At 44.0% G+C, this 13,924-nt stretch overlaps 1 protein-coding gene across 6 annotated transcripts in view; it reads left to right on the top strand.

The window, feature by feature from the left end:
- KDM4C (lysine demethylase 4C) overlaps positions 1–13,924 on the top strand; it is a 3,520,425-nt gene that overhangs the window by 3,097,882 nt on the left and 408,619 nt on the right. The gene's annotated exons all lie outside the window — the stretch shown is intronic.

A 13,924-nucleotide genomic window follows, 5' to 3' on the forward strand; every position in this document is an offset into this window, starting at 1 on the left:
TGTTATTGTATCCTTATACTGGACCTCAAGAATATGGACTGTATAACAGATGGTGCACCAGATGTGCATAAAAGACTGAGTTCTCATTTGCTGATGGGGCAATGATGTCAGACACCTTTTGCACACACACTCTTTCTTTTTTTTTTCTTTCTTTATCTGATAACTGCCAACTCGATATTTTATAGAAAGTAAACTGAATCTCAAACCTAGCAGATCAGTAAATCACAGTGAATCTCATGCCATGGCAGGAATAGTTGCATAGAGAGATTATTAACATGCATTTTAAAATAAAATGTTCTAGAGTTTGTGGTGCTGAGTAGGACTACTGATTCCTTAAACAGCAGCTGGGATGGCTGGAGAAAAAATGGATGAGGTAACTCAGAGCCAGATCCAGCACTAAGCAACCTAGGCAGTCACCTAGGGCCTGCTGGCTGGGATGGCTGCCACATTTACTTTTTAATTTAAAAAATAAATAAATAAATTTGTGTCTTCTTTAAGCATGTCCTCTGCATCTGTGCATCCCTGCATGCGTCAACACACTTATCTGCTGTTTCTTGCTTCTTTTTTCTTCACCCGTGCACATAATTTAAATACACAAGACACTCCTGTTGCCTGGATAAACACACTTGCTGTCTGCTGCTTCTGTCTGCAAAATAAAAACACACTTGCTGTCTGCAGAATAAAACACAAATGTACATTCCATTGCTAAGGGTGGGTGGGTGGTTGTGTCTGTATAAAATGCCCTAGTTAGGGATGGCAGGTTAGTTAATTTGCTCAGGCTCAAACCCTTACCTTGGTCACAGGAGACAAGAGCCTGAATCCTCTAGACCAACTACCAGACTACTCAAAACTATGAGTTTTGGTGCATTTTCAAGGAATTATGAGGTTCAAGGGAAGAGAAGTGTACTGCTGCTCATGCTAAGTCTGTTTTCAGTGTGCATCTCTTTTGTTAGAAAATGGTCGGCTCTGTTTGTGCTATAGAATTTGAAAGCAGGGTTAGTGAAAGCAGGGTTAGTACAACAGGTAGTTCATAGGTGTGTACTAGGCTAATGGCCCTGGAGCCTTTACAAAACTAGTCCATAGGATTACCCTGACATTGTGCCACCCGACATAGTTCCTAGTGCCTGTGTCGAGTAGAGCCACTGGAGTGATCCCCTGGGTGAATTTTCTATTTCCCATCCACTCATCAAGGTTTCTCTTGAAGAGAGCCAGTGAGCTACTCTGTTTGACATGTATAGGAAGTTATTCCATAGCGAGGGCAGTCTTTGGGTTATGAACCTGTCCCTCCAGCATGTTCTGTTGATTGTGGTAATGACATTGAGGTCACTGGAGCATGTGGTGCGAAGGGATTGGGATTTCTTTAGATGTAGCATTTCTAACAGAGCTGGATCAGACATGGCTGTATATGTCAAGCAGAGATCGCCTCTAAGTAGACGATATGAGACCGAGAATAGTTGGGAGTTTTTTGAGTCTGTCCATATAGGACAAGTGTTTAAGGCCTAGGATCCTCTTTGTGAGGTGCTTTTGTGGCCTCTCCAGTTGTTGCAGGTGTCTAGTGAGGTACATGCCAAATTGGGCATTGCACTCGATGATTGGCCTAATGAGGTAAGAGTAGAGGGAGACAATGTCCTTTTTCTTCCTGGATGCAAAATCCTTAGTAATGAGATGTGCATTCCTCCCTCTCCTTCACCTCCTAACTCTAGTATACCACACCTTCCACTTCTTAATTATTCCTATCTCTCTCTCTATTAAAAGACATAAATCTAATTTTGCTTCTCACGTATAATGTAGTAATACTGTGACTAAGTAAAATATCTAATCTTATTCACCTGCTAAGTCTCATATTGTACTCTTGTGTCTATACATTCTGGAAGAAATTTAAAGCAAATGTTTTCTTTTTATTGCATAATTCTGTATATTTTTTTAACTTGTTAAGTAGTAGTTAGCGGAGCTTTTCTCCTCGGGCCTCCACTGAAAATGGACATGTATCCAGCTGGACTAGCCCGGTTAACAAATGTAAAATAAATAAATAAAATAAATAAAATAAATGTGCCACATAGAAGGACTTTCTGACCACAGTGGCAGTGTGGTGGTCAAATAGAGCCTGCTGTCAACCTGTGTTCCCAGATCTCTTATGACACCTTCTGTGTTCAGTGGACTACCATCGGAGTGGTAATTCATGGGAACCATGTTTTTCCCAAAGGGGATGACGACACATTTTTTGGCATTGAGCTTAAGGCCATGGTTTTGACACCAGTTGTTAGTCTCAGTGAGGCCATTCTGTAGGATGTCAACATCACTTGGGGAGTTAATAATAGCTCCCAACTTGCAATCATCTGCAAATTTTGTCAGCCAGAGACCCTTTGTGTTGGCCTGGACTTCAGAGAAGTAGATACCAAACAGGAGAGGACCCAGGACTGAACCCTGTGGGACTCCACTCGTAACTGATCTGCAGTCTGACTTGGAGTCTGCTACTTTCACACTGTGGGGTTCATCTGTGAGCCAATTTGCAACCCACCTGGTGATACAGGGGTTGATGCCTAGCGTAGTGTTTTTTCTATGATTCCTGAATAGGGAATGGTATCAAATGCCTTGGCCAGATCAAGGTAGGCTGCATGGAACCACCTTTCCTTCATCTACAGCTCTGGTGACTTGACTCAAAGAAGTCGACCAAGTTGATCAGGCATGATCTACTCTTCACAAAACCAAACTGTGTGGGATCTAGAGTTTGGAGATTTCCTATATCCTTGTTTATTAGGTACATGATGATGGGTTCCATAGCTTTGCATATCAGACTCGTTAGACTAATGGGGTGATAGTTCCCAGGGTCGGTAGTCGCTCCTCCTTTGTGGAGAGGGTTGACTGTAGCAGTGCGCCATTCAGTAGGGACAAAGCCTGAGGTGAGGCTGTGATTGAACAGGGCACACAGGTAAGGTGCCAGGTCACTCTGTAGTTCATGTAGAACATAGTCATGGATATTGTCATGTGCCATGGAAGTTGTATTCTTAACCTTGGACAGTGCTGTTTTAACCTGTGCAGCAGTAATACTAGGTGCCTGGCAGTCTACTGGTATTGTGATTGGTCCTTTGGGGGGGGGGGGGGGGTTCCAGGCTGATTAGTTTGTGGTCAGATCTAACCAGGGAGGAGTTAACTATTGGTGTAGGGCAACAGTTGCCCATGTTAGTAATGACCAGGCCAAGGATGCTGCTACCTCTAGTGGGGGTAAGAACGAGCTGGTCCAGGGCATTTGAATTCATGAATTCCAGGAAACATTGGGCAAGTGTATTGTACTTGTTTTTATGCAGAAGGCTGTGGTTTCTACTCCACACCATGTAGATGGATTACTGATACCATGTTGTACTTTAAGGAAGGGGGTGCTGCATTCCAGAGTGTGTCCTCCTTTGGGTGAGATGCCTACTAACTATGAACCTGTTGTTGGTTTGCCATCCATTCCCTATTACAATATTAACAGCTTACCAAATTTTTTTTTTAATGTAACATAGGCAATTTATTCTTCAAGGGCAGCAGATACTGAATTTGTAGATGAAACACTGAAGTATAAAGTTGTTTTGCTAGCAGCAACCTGTTCATTAGTTAGAGATTTCTTTAATGTGGAATTAATCAGATGATTACTTCTGCAGAGATTGTGCATATTGGCTGATATCGGTGGATTGTAATGTCAAAGGTCTGAGAGGCATTTTATGACTGAAATGTTCTGAAATGGGCAGTTTTGTCATTATTGGCTCGTATATTTAGTTTTCATTGCTTACTAGAAAAACGTTTAAAACTACAACTTTAAAAAACACTCTAACAAGTGGTGCTGTATTATACAAGGAATGTAATTTAATCCAGTCAGGAAGGTAGAGAACACATGCATGTATGCATAGACCTAAAAATGCGTGCAAGGGGCCTATGGTTTGACAACAGCCCAAAGGTAAGCTTAATCCACCACTGAGTGGTGCAGAGCTACAGTTATCCCACTCCACAAGGGGGGATGCACCTTGGATCCTGGAAACTACCGTCCCATCAGTCTGACGAGCCTTATCTGCAAGGCCATGGAGTGTATTATCATGGAACTTATAAACAAAGACATTGACAACCTTCAAACACTGGACCCCACCCAGTTTGGGTTCGTGAAGGGCTGATCTTGTCCCCTGAACCTGATTGACTTCTTCTAATCAGTCTCCAGAGCCATGGACAAGGGTAAGGTGGTCCACACAGCCTATCTAGACCTTGCCAAGGCCTTTGACACCATCCCCGACTCTGGAATCATAGATAAACTTACTAAGCTGGGCATTAATCCCTACATCACCCAATGGGTAGCTAACTGGCTTACTGATAGAACCCACACTGTAAAAGTAGTAGCCGACTCCAAATCCAACTCCAGACAAGCGACAAGTGTCAGGGTTCAGTCCTGGGACCGCTCTTGTTTGGCATCTAGTTCTCTGAAGTACAGGCCAACACTAAGGGACTCTGGCTAACAAAGTTTGCAGATGACTGCAAACTGGGAGCCATTATTGAATCCCCAAATGATGTGGATACTCTACAAAAGGGCCTTACAGAAACAGATGCTTGGTGCCAGAGCCATGGGCTCAAGCTCAATGCCAAGAAATGTATAGTTATCCCCTTTGGGAAAAAAACATGTATCCATGAATTACCATATAGGTGGTAGTACACTAAACACCGAAAGTGTGATAAGAGACTTAGGGACACAGGTGGACAGTGGTCTCACCTTCGATAACCACATCGCCACAACAGTCAGGAAATCTTTCTATGTAGCACACCTCATCACTAAGGGCTTTTCATCCAGAAAAAAGGAGGTTATTGTCTCACTGTACTCATCCCTCATTAGACCCATTATAGAATACAACGCCCCGTTTGGTATGTATCTCTCAAGACATCTGCAACAACTGGAAAGGCCGCAGAAATAACTCACTAAAAAATCACAGGCCTAAAGCAGATGCCCTATGCTGACCGCCTTAAAAAACTTCAGCTATACTCTGTTGCATATCGTCTACTCAGAGGCGATCTCTGCTTAACATACAAGGCCATGTCAAACCCAAAGCTGTTGGACGTGCTACACTTAAAGAATTCCCTTGGACATGCTACACTTAAAGAAATCCCAGTCCCTCAGAGCCACACGCTCCAGGGAACTAAACCTTGTCATCATAATAAACAAAACATGCTGGAGGGATAGGTTCCTGACCCAGAGACTCCAGAATAGATTGCCCATACATGTCAAGCAGAGTACCTCTTTGGCCCTCTTCATAAGGAACCTTGACGATTGGATGGGAGAAAGGAAATTCACCCCGGGGATCACATCAGTCACCCTGCTAGACAGGGGTCCAGGGAAGTAAATAATGTGGGATGAAATAGGCAGGAAATTGTTATGGCTAGGCTTGTATAGGCCCTAGGGCTGATAGCCTAGTACCAACCTATGAACCACTGGCCAGATGTATTTTCTATGACTGTGGGTTTCAATGCAGTTTCAAAGGCAGAGAAGCTTTTTGTTCTTGCTAAGTTTCTTTTCATTTTGAGACTGTATTGTTTTGTTTAGCAAATAGCTATCAGTGTTTGTGTTATAAAATTTGAAATAAAAGATGTGATGTTGTCCTATCTCACCTTCATTTCTACTAGGTTGGGTTTAGATCCGATCCTCGGATCCAACTCGGCCCTTGTATATCGAGATTGTGCTAAACCCTATCCCAGCATGCACCAGAAACCTTCCCCAGATCTCGTTTGCCACTAAAGAAGATTGGGTGCTCATTCTGCTAGCTGTGGCTAAGTATAAATCTTTATTTCTCTTCAGCATTTGAAAGAAAGTTATTGTTGTCTGTTATTTATCTTTATATAGTTAGTTTTTTTACTGAATAGTTTTATTTCCATTTTTTGTGGCTGTTTTCTGCTATTGGCCATCATCTTTCGTTCAGGCCTTGGTGTCCCTCTTCTGGCTTTTCCTTTCAAAAGATTAATAGCCCATTTAAGCTGGAGGGCTCTTATTCCTGTTTGTATTATTTTCTGAAGTCCCTTTGAAGACAGTTCGCTTAAGTTAGAGAACTGCTTTTCCTTTTAGCCATTTTAAGTTATAGGGCTTTATCTTTCCCTTTCCATCTGCCCTGTCTAAGTTAAAGGGCTGTGCCACCCTGTATTCCCTTGTTTTCCTTCAAATAACTCTGGTGTTAGAGAGTTTATTTAAAAAAAAAAAAGTTGTTGTGAAAACTTCTTGTTATTTTTCTAGTTTTTTTCTCTGTAAAAATGTCGAATAAGGATTCCAAACCAGTGGGTTTCAAAAAATGCAAGGACTGTGGGCAGAAAATGCCCTTAAGTGATAGACACGTGCTTTGCATCTATTGCCTTGGAGCTGCACATCTCCAGGAGTCATGCTTTTAACCAGAGAGCGCTCCTGGAGAGGAAGAACAAATTGATATTGAGAGGATCATTAAAACCCCCATTCTCAGAGGCTTTGGAAGAAGGTCCAGATTTATCTAAAACTGACGAGTCTTCAACTTTAAAATCAGACAAATTGAACAAGTTTGGGAAGAGATATTTCTCTTCCACTTTATCTGAACCATCGAAAAAGGTTTCAAAAACTTCTACACCAGATCGGAAAACTCTTCAGCTCTGACAGCATCTGTCTCGGTGCCAGTAGAGTTTGAGCTATGGAGCCAGTCTCCAGCCTTGGAGCTGTTCTCCCCTACACTCAGATCACCAAATTCTACAGCAGTCTAAGTCTCCAACCCCCTCAACTCAGTCTTCCAGGAGTCTTTCCAATGATTGATGTGGATCAGGTGGTACAGAGGTTGTTGAGGATCCCAGCACTGGCTAAGTTGTTGTTGGAGCCAACCCCGAGGGCTTTAGAGCCTACCACATGCAACTCTTCTGCTCTGATTCCTCCTCAGATCCGACCCCGGGCATGCTCCACTCCATTGGAGCTCGAGGAGTGTGATCGAGGAGGCGAGTTGCATCGGACAGTTGTTGGATCCTTCCTTGCCTTTTGGGGCTTCGGCTGGGGTGAGCTCAACTTCTAACTTGGCCTTGAGCCCATTGTCCTTAATTCCAGGGGCTCCCTTGACTTCCTCAGATCCAGGGATATCCTTGGATCAGGGAAGGGGGGACTTTTGAGGTGATGAGGAGAGAGCTGTCTCCACAAACAGCTCCGCTGTCATCTCCCGATGTTTTACCCCCAAAAGGAGTTGTGTCTGCCTCTATACCCTTGCATCCACAGGGACACAGCAATCCTAAACCTCAGGATGCCCCATAGGGCACCTCCCACTCTTCTGAAACTTCTCCAGAGTACTCCTCTGAAGAGGTCTCTTGGAAGAGATTATGGAAAAGGAAGCATTTAGACTCCCCAGAGGAGTTCATCAATTCTGATATGGATTTTGATGAAGCTGAAGGGTCCCCACAGTCACCTCCTGATGATGTCTCCTTTGGAGACATCCTGAAAATGCTAAAGCAGAGAGGCAGCTGGAAGTCCACCAACCCTTCAACAGAGGAGTCCATATATCTGAAGGCCTTCAGATCTCACCTTTCCTCCTCTTGGGTGTCTCTAACTTTCGATGAACTTATGGACCTAGTTTCTCGGAAGGTGTGGGAGTCTCCAGATTCAGTGGAACCTGTTCCTAGGAGGCCAAACAAATTTATCACATCCCAGTCAGAAAAGACCTTTCTGACCAAGGGAGTCCCAGAAGATGCTATGGTTGTGGCATTAGCCACCAAGAAGGAGCTCTCAGAAACATCTTCTTCTGTCCCTTCACCAAACAAGGAGTCTCAGACAATAGACAGATATGGAAAGTGCATATTTTCTTCAGCAACTTTTTCCCTGAGATCGCTGAATTACCTTATTTATCTTACAAGGTTGCAGAGAGACCTCCTGAAAGAGCTAGGAGATACTCTCCATGGTTCAGTAGCTGAAGGGGTTTCAAACAAAGTATCCTCTCAGCTCTCTACCTTAAACTCATTTGTCAACGCCTCCATGAGACTGATATCTTAAGCAGTGGATGGAGCAAGTAGAGCAGTGGGTTCTGGAATTTCCATAAGGGGACATTCTTGGCACTTGGGTGACTTTGCGGAGCCCTTTAAATCTTCCTTTGTGAATGCCCCATTCGATAACTCGTCCCTGTTTGGGCCCAAAGTCAAGGACACACTAACTAGGTGTGAGCAGGAAGGAAAAACTGTCTGCTGTAGGAGTCTGTTTTGTCATGCCTACCAGACCGTATCCCAAAGGTCAGAAAGGAAGTGGCAAAATGTGGTTTCAAAAATCTCAGAGATCTTTTCAGGACACACGTGGTGAATCTTCTCCCAGGGGCAGAGTGGGAAGTAGTAATGGAAGACACCGACCACACAGCATAGGGAGTCCGCAGAATCAGGATGACAAAGATTCTTTCTTTTGGTAAGCCTTTTCAGTGCTCCTGAATGGAAGCCCATCTGTCCATCTCTGCAGGCAGTTCGGGGCTGCTTATCATTTTACCCAGAAGCCTGGCAACAAATAAAAGACAAATAGGTACAAAGTATCATATCCAGAGGTTACACCATACCTTTTTCCTTCTCCATTCCTAACATAAAAAAGGTTCCGGACATTCCACCCAGTCAAAGGGAACAAGCAACTTTAGAAATTCAAAAGCTGCTAGACAAAAGAGTCATCCAAACAGTCCCTGCAGACCAACTAGGATCCAGAACTTACTCAAGATTCTTTTTAGTTTCAAAGAAAACAGGGGACTGGAGACCAATTCTGGATCTCGGCAATTTAAACAAATCAGTAAGAAAGTCCAAGTTCCGCATGGTAACAATGCAGTCAAAACTCCCTTTTCTCAGACAAGATGATTGGATGTACACTGCAGATCTCCAGGATGCGTACTACCACATAAAAATGGACAGGCGATCCAGGAGACACCTACGTTGTCAGTTGGGAGCCAGTCACTACTAATTTTGAGCTCTACCCATTTTCCTCACTACAGCTCCCACAGTGTTACCAAATGTATGGCAGTAGTCACGGCTCACTTGAGATGCCTAGGATTGTTGGTGTTTCTATACTTAGATGTCTGGCTGCTAACCATCACGACAAAGCATCTCCTAATAAAAACAAAAGAGAGCACCTTGCAACTCTGCTGTCACCTAGGAATTACAATAAACTATGAAAAGAATGCCTTACTACCTTCTCAGTATGTGGTATTCATAGGAGCAGAATTAAACTCAACAAACATGACAGCCAGACTCCTTCCAGAAATAATTCAAGTTCTAAGATGCCAGATTTCATATCTTCTAACAAAGAAAAGACGTTCAAGCAAGGATAGTCCTAAAAGTCCTGGGAATCATGGCAGCAGCAATAATTCTGATGCCCCTAGCATGTCTACACATGAGAATTCTCCATTGGCTGCTGTCCACTCAGTGGTCAATGCAAGAACTGCCGATGTCTCACAAGATAATAACAGAAACTTGCAAGAAGGACCTCCATTCAAGTGACTCTATGTCAACCATTTGTACTTCCTCAACCACTAGCCACAGTGACCACAGATGCCTCTCAGATAGGGTGAGGAGAGCATTATCTGGGAAAGACAGTCCAAGGCACCTGGCAGCATCATGAGGCCCACTTACACATCAATGGACTAGAGATGAGAGTGGTGCTTCTAGCATTGCAAGCATTCCAGGACTACAATAAACTATGAAAAGAATGCCTTACTACCTTCTCAGTATGTGGTATTCATAGGAGCAGAATTCAACTCAACAAACATGACAGCCAGACTCCTTCCAGAAATAATTCAAGTTCTAAGATGCCAGATTTCATATCTTCTAACAAAGAAAAGACGTTCAAGCAAGGATAGTCCTAAAAGTCCTGGGAATCATGGCAGCAGCAATAATTCTGATGTCCCTAGCATGTCTACATATGAGAATTCTCCATTGGCTGCTGTCCACTCAGTGGTCAATGCAAGAACTGCCGATGTCTCACAAGATAATAACAGAAACTTGCAAGAAGGACCTCCATTCAAGTGACTCTATGTCAACCATTTGTACTTCCTCAACCACTAGCCACAGTGACCACAGATGCCTCTCAGATAGGGTGAGGAGAGCATTATCTGGGAAAGACAGTCCAAGGCACCTGGCAGCATCATGAGGCCCACTTACACATCAGTGTACTAGAGATGAGAGTGGTGCTTCTAGCATTGCAAGCATTCCAGGACTACAATAAACTATGAAAAGAATGCCTTACTACCTTCTCAGTATGTGGTATTCATAGGAGCAGAATTCAACTCAACAAACATGACAGCCAGACTCCTTCCAGAAATAATTCAAGTTCTAAGATGCCAGATTTCATATCTTCTAACAAAGAAAAGACGTTCAAGCAAGGATAGTCCTAAAAGTCCTGGGAATCATGGCAGCAGCAATAATTCTGATGCCCCTAGCATGTCTACACATGAGAATTCTCCATTGGCTGCTGTCCACTCAGTGGTCAATGCAAGAACTGCCGATGTCTCACAAGATAATAACAGAAACTTGCAAGAAGGACCTCCATTCAAGTGACTCTATGTCAACCATTTGTACTTCCTCAACCACTAGCCACAGTGACCACAGATGCCTCTCAGATAGGGTGAGGAGAGCATTATCTGGGAAAGACAGTCCAAGGCACCTGGCAGCATCATGAGGCCCACTTACACATCAATGTACTAGAGATGAGAGTGGTGCTTCTAGCATTGCAAGCATTCCAGGACTCCCTTCCACTGGGAACTATTGCAATACAGACAGCATTCATAGGTAGGTACTAGGCTATCTGACCAAAGGCATTTATAAGCCTAGCCAGAATGTGTTGGCTTTCGCCGCCCCCTAAGATTAGTTCCCTGTGCCTCCGTCCAGCAGAGCCACTAAAGTGATCCCTGGGGTAAACTTTCTGTTTCCCATCCACTCGTCAAGGTTTCTTTTGAAGACTGTTAGCGAGGAGCTCTGCCTAATGTAGATTGGGATCTTGTTCCAAAGCATGGGAAGTCTCTGGGACAGGAATCTATCCCTCCAGCACGTCCTGTTTATTGTTGCGGTGAGGTTTAGATCCCTAGAGCGTGTGGCTCGAGGGGATAAGTTTTTCTTTAGGTGGAGCATGTCCATCATTTCTGGGTTGGACATGGCCTTGTATGTCAGGCAGAGATCACCTCTGAGTAGGCGGTATGCAACCGAGTACAACTGGAGTTTCTTCAGTTGAGCTGCATAGGGCATCTGTTTGAGGCCAGTAATCCTCTTGGTGAGGTACTTCTGTGGTCTTTCCAGCTGTTGCAGGTGTCTTGTAAGGTACATCCCAAATGGGGCATTGTACTCTAAGATGGGTCTGATGAGTGATGAGTAGAGGGGCATAATGACCTCTTTTGATCTGGATGTGAACCCTTTTGTGATTAGGTAGGCCATGTAGAAGGATTTTCTAACCACTTTGGCAATGTGTTTATCAAAGGTGAGAGTACTATCTACTTGGGTCCCCAGATCCCTTATTACGTCTTCCATATTTAGGGGACTACCACCTATGTGGTAGTTTGTGGGTACTTTGTTTTTTCCAAAGGGGATGACTATGCACTTTTTAGCATTTAGCTTGAGGCCATGATTTTGACACCAGGTATCTGTCTCAGTGAGACCCTTTTGGAGGATGTCTGTGTTAGCCGGAGAATCAATTATAGCTCCTAGTTTGCAGTCGTCTGCGAACTTGGTCAGCCATAGTCCTCCTGTGCCTGCCTGTACCTCTGAGAAGTATATGCCGAACAGGAGGGGTCCTAGGACTGAGCCCTGGTTGATTCTGTCAATGAGCCAGTTGGCAACCCATCTTGTGACATAGGGGTTTATGTTCAGGCTGTTGAGCTTGTCTGTAATACTGGAATGGGGAATGGTGTCAAAGGTCTTTGCGAAGTCTTGGTAGGCTGTGTGTACCACCTTTCCCTCGTCTATACCCTTGGTAACTGTCTCAAAGACGTCCACCAGGTTTAGAAGGCATGATCTGTCCTTAACAAAGCCGAACTGGGTAGGGTCCAATGTTTGGATGTTCCCAGTGTCTCTGTTAATAAGTTCCATGATGATGCGCTCCATAGCCTTGCAGACCAAGCTAGTCAGGCTTATAGGGCGATAGCTCCCAGGGTCTGTTGTGGCTCCACCTTTGTGGAGCGGAATAACCATTGCTGTGAGCCTCTCTATGGGTACATAGCTTGTGGAGAGGCTGACTTTGAACAGTGTGTTTAGGTGAGAGGTTAGTTCGTCTCTGAGCTCGTGTAGGACACAGCCTGGGACACTGTCCAGTCCCATTGATGCTGTGTTTTTGGCTTTGGAGAGGGCTGTTTTAACCTGAGTGTCTCTGATTTCAGGGACTTTACATTCTTCTGGTATGGTCATGGGCCCTTTTGGGGGTGAGAGGGGGGTGAAATTTGCACTGAACCTGTCTGCCATGATGTTGGCAATATCGGTCGGTTCAGTGTATTTTGTATATCCAAAAACAATCACAGCCAAGAGTAAAGTGCCTCCAAGACAGCAACAGAAGAAGTCCAAAAGAATCTAAGTGGCAATGCTCAGATCTGCTCGGAGTTAGTGCAGAATGGCACAAAATACACTGAAGTCCAAAAGCAAAACTAGTTGAGACACACCACGACTATAAGAAGTTGACCATTTATTGAGACGAAATGCAACAAAACAAAAATAACGCGTTCCCAGTAAGCGCTTTCACATTCCACATGAATCAGACTGATGAAGCATTCATGTGGAATGTGGAAGTGCTTACTGGGAATGCATTATTTTTGTTTTGTTGCATTTCATCTCAATAAGTGGTCAACTTCTTATAGTCGTGGTGCATCTCAACTAGTTTTGCTTTTGGACTTCAGTGTATTTTGTGCCATTCTGCACTAACTCTGAGCAGATCTGAGCATTGCCACTTAGATTCTTGACATAGGTAAAGAATGCCTTGTGGTTATCTTTGGAGTCCTTGGCAATTCTTCTTTCGAAGCTCGCCTTGGATGATTTTATGAGGGATCGTAGTTTCTTGCTGATACTGATCAGGGATGTCTTCACTTGTTGGGATTTTACTCTTTTCTGTACGAGTTTCCTCCTCCTATTGTATAGCTTGTTTATGGCAGGAGTGAATCAAACTGGTTTCCTTTTCATTGTGGAGTGAGTATTGGCTTTGCTTGGGATGGCAGAATCCATGCATTCTTATAGGTGCCCGTAGAAGGTATTAGTAAAGAATTTTGCAGCTTAGACAGCGTTATCTTTCAGCATGGGGGCTTTGAAACTTTCCACCTCGGTGTTAAGTAACGTGAAATTTGCTTTTGAAAAGTTTTTCATGGTGGTTTCCTTGTCCGGGGGTGGGGGCGGAATGTGGATATCCAAAGTGATTTGTATATGGTCAGCTCTAACCAGCGAGGGGTTGACCTCCGGTGTGAAACACCGGTCGCCCATGTTGGTGATGACCAGGTCCAATATGTTGTCACCTCTGGTGGAATATTGACCAGTTGAATCAGGGTGTTTGAGTTTATAAATTCTAGGAAATGTTGGGCAAGGGAGTTAGTACTTGAGTAATTCTCCCAGTTAATGTTTGGATAATTGAAATCACCCAATATTAGGGTGTTTGGTAGGACCTTTATGTTTCCCATCATTTCCAGAAATGCGGATTGGGGTTCCTGGGACATGGTGGGTGATCTGTTGCAAGCTACAATTTGAATTGCAGTTTTGCCCGTTGTTAGTTGCACATGGATGATCTCTGAAGCATCGTGCTGTGCCACTAATCTGGAGTGTGGGTATCCTTGATGAATATGGATATGCCCCTGCTTTTTGTATTTTGGTTCGGGTTCTGTGGCTGAAATTTATGGTACGAGTTGTAGCCTGGTAGTGGTGGGGTGCTCTCTGGAGCCTTAAACCAGGTTTCTGTTACTGCACATATATCAATTTTCTCCATGCTGAGGAGTGCCACAAG

The sequence above is a fragment of the Protopterus annectens genome, chromosome 2.part0 (genome assembly GCF_019279795.1).
Source record: "Protopterus annectens isolate FY-2018-M chromosome 2.part0, PAN1.0, whole genome shotgun sequence".
Lineage (NCBI taxonomy): Eukaryota > Metazoa > Chordata > Ceratodontiformes > Protopteridae > Protopterus > Protopterus annectens.